This window comes from Macrobrachium nipponense, chromosome 7 (assembly GCF_015104395.2).
Source record: "Macrobrachium nipponense isolate FS-2020 chromosome 7, ASM1510439v2, whole genome shotgun sequence".
Lineage (NCBI taxonomy): Eukaryota > Metazoa > Arthropoda > Malacostraca > Decapoda > Palaemonidae > Macrobrachium > Macrobrachium nipponense.
The window spans coordinates 96,156,884-96,169,597 of NC_061109.1; the positions used below are offsets into that span (position 1 = coordinate 96,156,884).

General features: G+C 37.4%; 1 long non-coding RNA gene across 1 annotated transcript in view; it reads left to right on the plus strand.

The window, feature by feature from the left end:
• Positions 1–8,438, plus strand: part of LOC135217176 (uncharacterized) — a 10,861-nt gene extending 2,423 nt beyond the window's left edge. Inside the window, exon 3 of the long non-coding RNA XR_010315071.1 lies at positions 7,919–8,438. This is a non-coding gene — a long non-coding RNA (uncharacterized LOC135217176). The remainder of the gene's footprint in view (positions 1–7,918) is intronic.
• The last annotated feature ends 4,276 nt before the right edge of the window (positions 8,439–12,714 follow it).

Sequence of the window (12,714 nt, forward strand, 5' to 3'; positions counted from 1 at the left end):
TTGCCGTAACATGAACATAATAGCTAGTGTGTGAAGCCACGATTTTTTAAAAATAATCAAAACAACGCTGTAATGTCTGTCTATGTAGCAATTGAGAATATCTGGTTTAAGTATAAAAGATGGCTGAGAACTGCACAGATAATTCTCAGTCTCTCTGACTGCCAGTACTACCTGTATAGCTAGTTTGCGATTCGACTCTGTTCTTTACTCATGATGAAGTACCCTTGTGGCAACTGCCGTTCTAACTGTGGACGCAATTCTATAGAATGTTCTGCATGTCTCCACTGGATCCATAGGTAAGTATTATTCTGGACTATCGAACATCTAAATTTATATAATGCGGTATTTTTTAATCCTTTCAGCACATGTGATACGGTGGCCGTATCACAAAACACCATCACTTTTTACGTTTGATACGGGCGCCCTACCATATGCTGAACTGAGCATTATGATCCTCAGTGAGTAAAATGGAAATGTACTATACTCAACCAGATGTACTAGAAACAAAGAGTTTGAAAACTTACGAAAAACCCTTGCAATTCCATAAATTTGGCTACACCCTCTTTTTCGAAAAGGTGCTAATTTGGGCACACAAATATCAGAAATGCTTATTATAACATGCACGGTTTACTTACTTTGGAATCAAAGAAAATGGTACACCATTAATGGGACAATTGAGAATTAAGACAGATTGTCATTTTGTAGCAAAACAATCACTGGAAATTCCTTAGCTGCTAATTTGGGCACACCCTTTAAGGGTCTATAGACCCTATTAAATATCACCGCCGCTCCGTTGTTTTCCAAAACAACAAAAACAAATTTCTTTGTTTTATAAACATAATTTTAATCGATCTTGTCCCTAAACCTGGTCCGGATTGTCCGTGTACCGGTCCAGCTGGCAAACGGCGGATAGAGCCTTACTCCTACCCAGTCTGAAAAAATACGAAATTCTATTGATTAAAGTCTGAAAAAATACGAAAATCTATTGATTAAAGTATTTATTATTACAATCTGCATCCGAAAATTACATTCCTTACCGAAATTATACATATTTATAACAATATTATCCTGTGTTTATTTTCCGGCCGGTTTCGCCTCGGTTTCGCACGTTTTCTCCCGTTTTCGCCCGGTTTCTCATTTCCGTACTACCGTTAAATTAACACTAACATGGCAAAACCTTCCCCAAAGTGTTTTACCTCACCCATAAACCCGCTTTCCCATCGCCCCCCCTTACCGTAGGAGAGATTTCAAAAGTAAATTACAGGAGAATTACAGCCGGCCGTAAAATATTACTTCAAATTCTTGTTCAGTAGGTAAAATTCTATAGAAAAACGTCAACTGCCACAGTCTAGTTCTCTGCGGTATAAGGGCTTGGATCTACCTTTTTGATTCGTTATTTTACCATTTTTATGTTTAATTTTACCATTTTTAAGTTTTAAAGGTCTAATTTGTCAAATTTAACTTTTAATTTTAGGACATTCAATTTTTTTTTTTAGTTTTGGAGCAAATTAAGATTTTTAATTTGTCAAGAATTTGCTTGTTAATTTTGTTTTTAATTTGCTTTTCAAATGCTTATTTAATTTTTTTTTATTTTTTACATTTTTGCATTTTTTATTTGGCATATTTTATTTGTCATAATTTACTTTATTAATTTGTATATAATTTTCTTGAACTCTGCGCATATACTGTATATACTAGACTGCATATACTGTATATACAATTATCCTCCACCCCTCTGGGGGCGGCGCCCCTAGAGGGATGGAGGAGCCCCCACGTTCTGCATAGTAGGTCGTATGACATATTATGCGGATTTCGTGGGGGTTTAAAAAGCTTACTAATCAAATTTTACTTTCAGGTGGTAAGTACTAAAGTTTTGTTAATTTTTAATTCAGATAGGTATTATTTGTTTATATGTGCTTGGCTATCTCCCACTAGGTTACGTTTGCAGAAGCTCCCTAAGGTCTCCTGAAAATAGATTGTTGTTACGTTGTCATTAAGTGTTAGCCAATATTTACATAAGTTTTGCCAGAGTGTAAATTTTTAAGCGTAAAGTTGGTGTTAAGGCTACAAAATTTTCAGAAAATTCGAACTTTTATTTCCTTTATTGCAACCAAAAAATTCTGGTTTAAGGGTTTATGGGAATCTCCCTAAATGTACGGGTCATTTACGATAATTGGGCTTGCTTACCCCCATAGCTAGTCTCTTGAAAATCGATGAAAACCATGCATAATGTTACCCAGAGTAATGCTGGCATTTCAGCTGTTAGGGGATAACATGAAAGCAATTTTTTGTAGTAAAGTTGGAAATCAAGTCATGGATATTTTTTGCATAGGTTCATCAAGTGGGGTGTGGTAAAGTATGTTGGTTAGTTAGCTTTGGTAATCAACGCATAGCAGTGTTTATGATGCTATCCTATCCATTAACACTTGAGTTTTGTATGTTGCGAACAAGGCAATGAATGAGCTTGTCTCACTTATGAACCCAGGCAATGAGTTTTACTCTTGACCCAAGCAGTGAGTTTGTAAGTTCCTATATGAGTACTGGTAATGAGTATGTGCCTTTATGAACCCAGGGAATGGGTTTGTATGTGCCTCAACGAACACAATGAGTTTGTTACTCGAACACTAAGCTATGAAAGTGCCTCAGCGGCGTGGTTGGTATGGTATTAGCGTCCCACCTCGGTGGTCGCGGGTTCGATTCTCGGCCATTCCATTGAGGAGTGCGAGATGTGTATTTCTGGTGATAGAAGTTCACTCTCGACGTGGTTCGGAAGTCACGTAAAGCCGTTGGTCCCGTTGCTGAATGACCACTGGTTCCATGCAACGTAAAAGCACCATACAAACAAGAAACAAAACTAAGCTATGAGTTTGTATGATACTCTAATGGACTCGAGCAATGAGTTTTACTCTTACGGACTCGAGCGATGAGTTTTACTCTTACGGACTCGAGCGATGAGTTTTACTCTTATGGACTCGAGCGATGAGTTTTACTCTTATGGACTCGAGCGATGAGTTTTACTCTTAGACTCGAGCGTGAGTTTTACTCTTATGGACTCGAGCGATAGTTTTACTCTTAGTTTTACTCTTATGGACTCGCGATGAGTTTTTTTTACTCTTATGGACTCGAGCGATGAGTTTTACTCTTATGGACTCGAGCGATGAGTTTTACTCTTATGGACTCGAGCGATGAGTTTTACTCTTATGGACTCGAGCGATGAGTTTTGCTCTTATGGACTCGAGCGATGAGTTTTGCTCTTATGGACTCGAGCGATGAGTTTGTTGCTCTTATGGACTCGAGCGATGAGTTTGTTGCTCTTATGGACTCGAGCGATGAGTTTTGCTATGGACTCGATCGATGGTGCTCTTATGACTCAGCGATGATTTGTTTTGTCTATGGACTCGAGCGATGAGTTTTGTTGCTCTTATGGACTCTAGCGAGAGTTTTGTTTGCTTTTATGACTAGCGATGAGTTTGTTGCTCTTATGGACTCGAGCGATGAGTTTTACTCTTGTACACCGGCAAGGCGTTTGTTGCTCTTGTACACCAGCAAGGCGTTTGTTACTCTTGTACACCGGCAATGTGTATGAGGTACTCTTGAATACTGGCAATAGTTTTATGATGCCGTCCATGAACGTGGGCAATGAATTATTTTCCACGAAGGCTGTCAAATGCTTGGGATGCTTTCCATAATCAAGGCACAAGGTTCCAATGGTATCAATCAACAAGGCTTCTGAGTATGTGCAATACGCATCAGCATAATAAGGTTTAGATAAGAACGCATGACTTCGATAAAATTGTTGGTACCCATTAATTTATTGAATGCGATACTGTAGTGAACGCTGTGTTCGCCAAGCTATCCATGGCAATCGGGTGTTTGATCATGTTTGCTCTATAGCACCTGAAATGTTTGAAATTTCATCAGGCAGTTGATGATGTACCAATGTAAATTTTCAGATACGGTATCCTAGGGTAGGAAGTTATTTTTTAATTAGTAGCAAAACTGATCTATGATTTAATAATTTCCTCTCTAACAGCAGCTCACATTGCAGACTTTGCTTTATTTTAAAGTTCAGCGTGTGTGTGTACCTTTCTAAGAATACGACTTTGATCATAGTATGTGGGTTATTTTAATATTGATTTTGGCGATTTTCAGTATAGTAAATCTTCAAAGTATTCATATGCAAATTTTGAGTGGTGAAAATTAATTTGAAATGGAGCCAGAAGCAGAGGTAGCATTGTAAAGTACAAATGTTTGTTATTCAGCCTTAATGCTTGATTCTGGCATAAACACTGTAAGAGGCAACTTTATTCCAGATGGTTAAGAGTGATAACCTATTATCGTTTCCAGAGGCCGTGTAATAGTGTTTTTCCCAAATATCTAACAAACCGGCTTATGAATTTCCATGAAACTACAGCAATGAATGTTTCAAACATTGGCCTAATTTTTGGTGGTACAATGAATTGACAGATGTGCTTAATTAAGCCGTTTACTCTTAGAAAAAAGAGGAACTTCTTCCCCTCCTTCAGAGCGTTTCGAAGAAGTGGTACTTAATGACGTAACTGTGACGCAGAGGTTCCCCCAACCCTCCTTCGGTGTTTACACCTATGGCTATCCTAGTACTTCCCCCCCCTTCCTTCTCGCCTTCTTTCCTTCATTTCCATTGTTATTAGGCTACCGAGTAAATCCCTGTTAGGAAAGACTGTGTACTGCACATATAAAATGAGCCGGAAGAGCAATAAAATGTTCTATGGTGGTAGATAATATAGATGGTTAAACACAAATTATCAAAAACATAAAGAAGAGGGTTTAAAACAGGGGTGTGGAAACGCACTGAGAGATATTCTACTCGGACTCCTACAAATTTTAGATTTGCGACTAAAATAATAAAATAAAATAAAATAAATAAATAAAACATTAGTAGAAATAGAAAACAATTTTTTTCCTTGAGAGAGTTTTATATTTGGAATGATGTTATTGGGCAAGACTGGAGCAGGATTCAGAATTAATTTCACCGACTTCGACTCCTACCTCAGAGCCCTGTTAGTACATCCAAGGTAATCATCGGCAGCAGTTGTAGTAGTAGCTCTGAACTATTTCATATAGATTCGACTTTAGTCATGGCAAATATGTTGCTTGTCCTCGCCATTGCAAAACTACAATTGCGCTGAAACTCTTCACCATTTACAACAGAGCGAAAGAAAGAAACCGCCTGAAAAGTAGTATAAATCGGTAAGAAAGTATGACTTTAATAAGTACATGATATATTGCAATATACTGCTAGCCATATATATATATATATATATATATATATATATATATATATATATATATATATATATATATAGTATTTAAATGTATTTATTTGTATTTCATTTTCCTACAGGCCATGTGAACGAGTTGCTGATGCTATGGGGATGACTCCGGACGCTGTCCGAGTGTTGGTGAGCCGTGGACAGAATCCTCATCCACCTGAAACACCACCTGCGTCATCAAATACGTCGCCTCTGGTCTTTGACAACTTCACCGTTGGTTCCATTAGGAGACATGTGCACAGCATGTTTGCTGCTAAGCGATTTTTCACTATTGCCACTTTAGCGGAAAATTTAAAATGCTAAATATCATTCCTGAAGAAACATCTGAGAAGGCAGTATGGCGAATCCTCCATAACATGGGCTTCCAGTACAAAACATCCCAGCGGAAAATGTACCTAAAGAAAGAAACTTTGGACGTCGTTTGCCGCCGAGTTGATGCTCTACGATCCCTCCAGCAACATCGTGATGAAGGAAGAGAAGTAGTGTATGTCGATGAGACGTGGTTTACGACGAGAATGCAACATACCAAGGAGTGGGTGGACACCTCTCAATCTGTCACCAGTGCCACCAGGAGAAGGAGAGAGGTTTGTGGCGGTAGCAGGTGGTACAGCGAAAAATAAAACCGGCGACTACCATGGAAAAATGAATTCAGAGATATTTATTCGGTGGCTAACATCACAGCTCCTGCCGTCGCTTGAGGATTCTTCGGTGCTGGTGCTAGACAACGCCCCATACCATAGCCAATTGACAGGAGATAGCCGATGCCCAACAACAGCTACAAAAAAGGAGGATTTGGTTAACTGGCTCAGGTCTCGAAAATACAGTATCCAGCTCACGCAACACGCCCTGAGCTTCTAAAGATATGCAGGGGCAACCGGCCGAAACCAATTTACATTGTGGATAATATAATCCGTGAATGGGGCCATGAAGTGGTTCGCTTGCCCCCTGCCCATCCTGAGCTCAACGCCATCGAGCAGGTGTGGGGCTGTATGAAACGACAGGTGCGCTCCTCGTTGCAGCGGTTTACCCGTGCTGATCTCTTTGCCAGGCTTGAAGAGGCCAGGCTTGCTGTAACAGGGGAGACGTGGGCTGGCGCTGTCAGGAGATCAAGATATTTTGAAGATGATTACTGGCTTTCAGATAATATTCAAGACAGTATAGATCCGGTCATCATCAACATTGATAGTGACGAGGAAAACGATCTTTTCCTTGAGAGTGATGATGAGTAAAAGGTTTATAGTGTCCATTTCTTGTTTTTTTTTCATCCCTCATATATCTATGCTTTCCAGCAATTGGTGATAACATTATTTTGGAAAAGCAAAGCTAATGAATCCTTTGATACGAGTATATCAGCTTGGCATGTAGACAATGTCAATGGATTTCTCAAAGTAAGGTTGATTGGTTCATTAATTGAAGTCTGGTATAATTCCAGTGACAAAGTCGCAATGATATTTGTCACATACCTTTTAAGTAACAAAAATAGGTACTGGTACTTATAACGTAAATAAATATATAAAACTATAGGTTGAAATATAATAAATCTTATGTATGTATGAACACACACACACACACACACACATATATATATATATATATATATATATATATATATATATATATATATATATATATATACAATATATATATGATTTCAAAATTTATCAAATGGCCGATGTCAATGCCCTTATATGAAACATCTTTTAGAAGTCTACCTTCTAAGGAATTCAAGCTACTCTCTCTGGTGAAATTGATATGATAAATTATATCAAACAATGCTCTGTCATTTTCTTCCTGGCAATGATGTATCGAGTAACCTGTGTTATATGGAATAATGAGTCCTACGGCTTAACCTAAAGAAACAATATATTTCTATTGCTTTACCAACACTCGCTTGAAGTGCGAAGTGTAGGGTTAGCATGGCTTCTTTCGTCTCCTGTCATAAGTCTCATTCTTGATCTTCAATGTAAGTGATGGGTAAGATATAAAAGGTTAGTCTTGTGTTTAGGTAAAGTCTAAAGTCACGAATCACATTACCAGGTATGCTGAACTTTTACTGACAAAGAATTTCGTATTGCTTGGGGTAGGTCATATGACAATTATCTATGGAGTTAAACAGGCGTTTAACAATTCGGGGGATGGGAGGTACAGGGGAAGAAACGTTATACCAACGTCACTGAGGGACGTCATCACTTTTGCGAATGTGTGGGTGGCTATGACTGGCTTTAGCCTCATTTTCTTAAGTAAAAAAGTTAATGAAACGTAATTGGCAATGCACAGTATTTCCCAAAATTAAGCCATTGTATGAAGCGCTCCCTGCTTTGATATCATGGAAATCCATCAGTTATTTTAGGAGTTATTTAAAAAAAAAACTATTACATGGCCTCTGGAAACGTTAGTAGTTTGGGCAGTGATTGGAGAAAAGTAACTGGTTATTTATAGCTAATTGTTTAAATTGAAAGTTATCGTAACTAATTATCCTTTGTTATCGTACCTATTTCCTGAAATATTAGAGTTAATGTTCTCATGACTTGAGTTGTTCTCATGACTTGAGTTGTCAAGTAATTGCCGTAAGAAAATATTCTGCTGCCGTTGTTTTTCTGTTCCAGGTTACAGCTTACTGGAGGAACCAGAATTCAAGAAAGCTCGCAGAATGGGGCGGATTCGCAAACCTTTCAGTGTGTGATATTTCTAGGGATCAAGATGTCGACAAGATAGAGTAGGCATCTATTCATTTGGATTTAAATTTTCTATGCTGAGCTTCTCATGAAAATGCTTATAGGTTTGAAAGTAACGTTCCTATGATATTCTGCAGTCGTTAACCTACCATTAGCCTGTGTGTAATTAAAAGAAATGTTACCTTTAGTTTTCAGTTCTTGACCACTTCATCGGTATCTTTATAAGGGGAAAACAAAGTATGTAAAATCTGATTTATCATCCATATAATTATAAATGTTGAAGCTAAAAACTACTTCACATAGAAATATACCAAACGGTTTGAGACTAGAACAACCATCAATTGTGCAAACCTAGAGCGACCGAGCGGTCAAAATGACTACACATGTATTGGCATTGTAATAGCCTATATTTTAGCTTATTAAAGCATCCTGATACATTGGTGTGTAGTTATTCGTAATAAGGAAACTGTCTGGATTTTATACAATCTGTAAAGATTCCTCCATCTTGAAAAACTTGCATAATTACTATCAAACCTGATATGAAATATTATGCTACATTGAAATATTGCTGCACTGAAATGTATTAAAAGTAATTAAAAGAAATTAAAACAGTTCTTCAAATACTGAACTTCACAACAACCTGTAATAACAATCCCTTAACTTGAACGACAGTCGTTATTGGTCAGATTAGTGACGGTTGAACGGTATACATGTAACTTTTAGGGTACTGAAATTACTATTGAAATAATTCTATACATAATCTTTAAACTTGCATTAAAAAAATCTGTAATCTGTATTTGAGTGCCTTACCGTAAAACACAGGGAAAGAGAGAAAAATTTTATATAAAAAAATATCGAACTTGGGAAAAAAAGTTTTTTACATAAAAAATTACTGTAAAATAAATAACTAACTGTTAAACATATATAACTAATGCGTCGTCTCTTTAAATGTGCTTACTTGTACTCTAGGGATTAATATTTATTTTAATTAAAAAAAAAAAAAATTCTGGAGTCTTATTCCCATTGCTGTATCCTATTAGGCACTTGTTAATTTTCTTAGTAGTTATGGAAACATGCTGCAGTATCGCATCAATATAGCTTCCACTGCAATTTACCTACGGCGTTTAATTCATAGATCGAAGCAGTACAGTAATTTATAGTTCCATTAAATATTTTAATTTTCAATGTCTACAAAGTATTAGTTCATTTTAGTTTGGCTTCTATTGATACACTGTTAATGTATTGATTGTTTTTCAGCACCAGTCAACTTTGCAGGTCCTCATGGGATTTTGTTTTTGTGGGAATCTACAGTCTGACAGGATTCAAGACTAGCGGTTTCATTTGTAATTTTTCTGCCAGTTTTAGTGAAGTAAAAAAATTTAAACATTTGACACATTTTTTCTTTTCCTATTTATGGTTTTATTAACTTAACTACATATTCGGAGATTGGTTGATTTGCAAATTGACTGGTCTTTAACCTAGATATAGAAATCCATTGAGCATGTTAGTAAATCTTGCTGGAAATATACGGTATATAATTATGAATGGGCGCCTACATCTTATAACTGCTTTGCCACCATTATATTCCCGGGTGGTCTATAACAAAGTTTTTGATGCATGTGGCCAAAACTCTGCAGCGATTAATTGACTAATTATAACATACATGATAATGAGTCACAAATACTACGTGTAGGTTCCACGTAACAATAACCAACGGAATCCCCCATATAGACCAGCGGTTACAATTTTAGACAGTTCTGTCGTTGAAGATTTAAAAAGACGCAAAATCTCGTAGAGCAAAAACCTAATTTCAGTTTCCTTATAGTTCAATATACATCCCGGGGAAATGGAAAGTCACGGAAAATCATGATTGTGGAAAAACTACCGAAAACAAATGCATTTGAAAGTGAAATTCCGGTCAAAATGACCGCTCGGTCGTTCTAGTGTTACAGTATTCACGTGTGAGAGAATACTCGTGTGAAAGGCTTATATCAAATTTTAAACTTAAGCAAATTAATGCAAGACATCCTCCTGGAATTGTTGAATATTCGCTTCGTTCAGCAATTCTAGTGGAAATGTGGTATTGGTTGTGACGACTTAATGCCCTTAGCTAATTTGTGGGAGAATGAGCTGGAATCAAGACTCCTTACTAATTGGATAAATATACAGTACCAAGAGTGCCGTTGCATTTATTGGGAGAAAAAAATTATGTAAGTTACGTCATTCTATTACTTTAGAACTCTGTGCAATTAGAAGGTAAAACTAATATTAATTTGTTTCATGGAGCTAGTACAAAGAAATTATTTCTATTCATTGGTTTGACATTTGATAATGTGATGGTCAGCTACTTGGCTAAATATAGAATTTGACGCAGGTGAAAAGAATTGTCATATTATAGAAATTCTGAAAATCTAAAATACTGAAGTTAAATTCTTTAACGTTTTAAGTATTACGCGACGTTTTTAATTGGGATGGTGTTGGTAGGAAGAGTGGAGGTCGTTTGGCAAACAAATTTGGTTGACCACACAAAGCTTTGCGATGCGAAGTTTCTTTTAATAAAAATATTTAATTTGTTTGTGATTTCCGTTTAATAGGCCGCTTCGATTGTGAATAACTTCATAGGTCCCAGCGCTTTGCTTTTGCCTAAATTTCGTATGTCATTAAATTCAATATGTCACTATTGTAGGATAATGACCGTTTATTTTCACAACTATCGATGAAACTCCCATAGGATGGTAATGCCGTCAGTGCACCTTCCAGCATTAAATGGCCTCAAATGACCTCATAGGTTCCAGAGCTTGGCCTTAGGCTTAAATGCTACGTTCTATTCTATTCTGTCCATGAAACCAATTTAAAGACTGATAATTCTCAGGTTTGATTGTTTAGGAGAGTAACTATTACGGATATTATTGGTTTAGTTTGTGAATTTAACACCAAATAGGAAATAAATGAGCAAAATAATCGAACTAAGTAATCAAAGACGTTAGGAAGATGTGAACATGACTGCCGTTAGATATGGAGTGCTTCATGTGGATGCATCATCTGAAATGCGTCCCACCTCGGGGGTCGCAAGTTCGATTCTCGGCCATTCCATTGAGGTGTGAGAGATGTGTATTTCTGGTGATAGAAGTTCACTCTCGACGTGGTTCGGAAGTCACGTAAAACCGTCGGTCCCGTTGCTGAATAACCACTGGTCCCATGCGACGTAAAAACACCAAACAAACAATGATCTGAGATGTTGTTTCAATGGGTCTCTTTAATTGCTATTGCTTCTGTTTATTACGGAAATGAAATTGTAAACTACTGAAGGAATTTAGAAATTAGTGTATGAAGTAAAATACACAGGTTACACCCGATTGTGCATGACACTTGGGAATAATGATGGGTTGTGTTTATAGTTTAGGGAATGAAAACCTGCTGGTAGAGGGAGCAGGTGACCTCCCGGCATCTATGCTCAGTAGGTGGGTGGTGCTGTCCCTAGCTGGAACCTTTCTCATTTCTTTTATTGTACCTCCGTTCAGATTCACTGTGACTTTCCACTCTCTCTAAAAATGGTTTACTAGTGCAACTTCAAGGTTTTACTCCTGTTACACCTTGCAAACCTTCTTACTGTTCGTCCACACGGTCGAACAATATCCGACGGACAAACATTGTTACCATATCATAGGCGAAGCAGGATGACGTCATAAGCGTTGAAACGATGGAAGTAGATCTGGCAACAAACAGTGGTACCAGATGAGGTTGTAAACCACTGTTTTTTTACTCTGCTCACAAGGCAAAGACCGCAGACAGTTATTAATTATTAACAATGTTTGTCCGTCGGACGCTGTTCGACCGTGTGGACGATTCGTTATTGTCCGGCTGCGTTGGTCTTCAACCGGTTCCATCCCCCTTGGCATAATTGCCATGTCCACACTTGCTTCTGGGTGAAATGAATTGTTGTCTTGTTGGGCAGTAGCAAATCCGTGGTAGCAAACGCCCCTTCCCCCCCAACATTATATATATATATATATATATATATATATATATATATATATATATATATATATATATATATAAAAGACACGTGCATGGTATTGACCGTCGATATGTAAAACTCACGAACAGAGCGCATAAAATTTCTAGCCTATGTAAACAACGTTGTATGAAATATTGGGAGGCCTAGTGAATAAGAGTCACAAAGAAATACCTTAACATTCAACGGATCATCACTAGTGCCATAAACACCTAAATACCCGCCCATAAAACTTGATTACATTGATCATGTAGTGAACTCAGAAATTCAGTATTTGCTTGGTCATCCCGTCGACCTTGCCCCGATTGAACGCCTGCCATTTTGCCTCTGTGACCAAACTCTGGGAAATATCCTGAAACATTCATTGAAACAACTTCCTGAAAAAATGCTCCGGGACTCACTGGTGGCCGGAAGTAAAGTCACAAGAAAAAGGAACAATTTTTGGCTAAGAAAAAAAGTCACAGGCAAAAAAAAAAAAGTAGATATCAATTTATGGTGGCCGGTAATAAATTCACAGGGAAAAACTCGCAATATTTCTTGGGGGTTATTATTTTTTTTTTTATATTTAGTCTTTCATTTTTACGGTATTCCCCAACAGGCTTGTACTAAACACGCCGCAAAGGTGAATACATAGTTAAAACAAACAAGGCGTGATTCAACCTCCACCTGCGTGTGCAAGATTTTCCCCCGACGCATAAATTGCAAATATTAT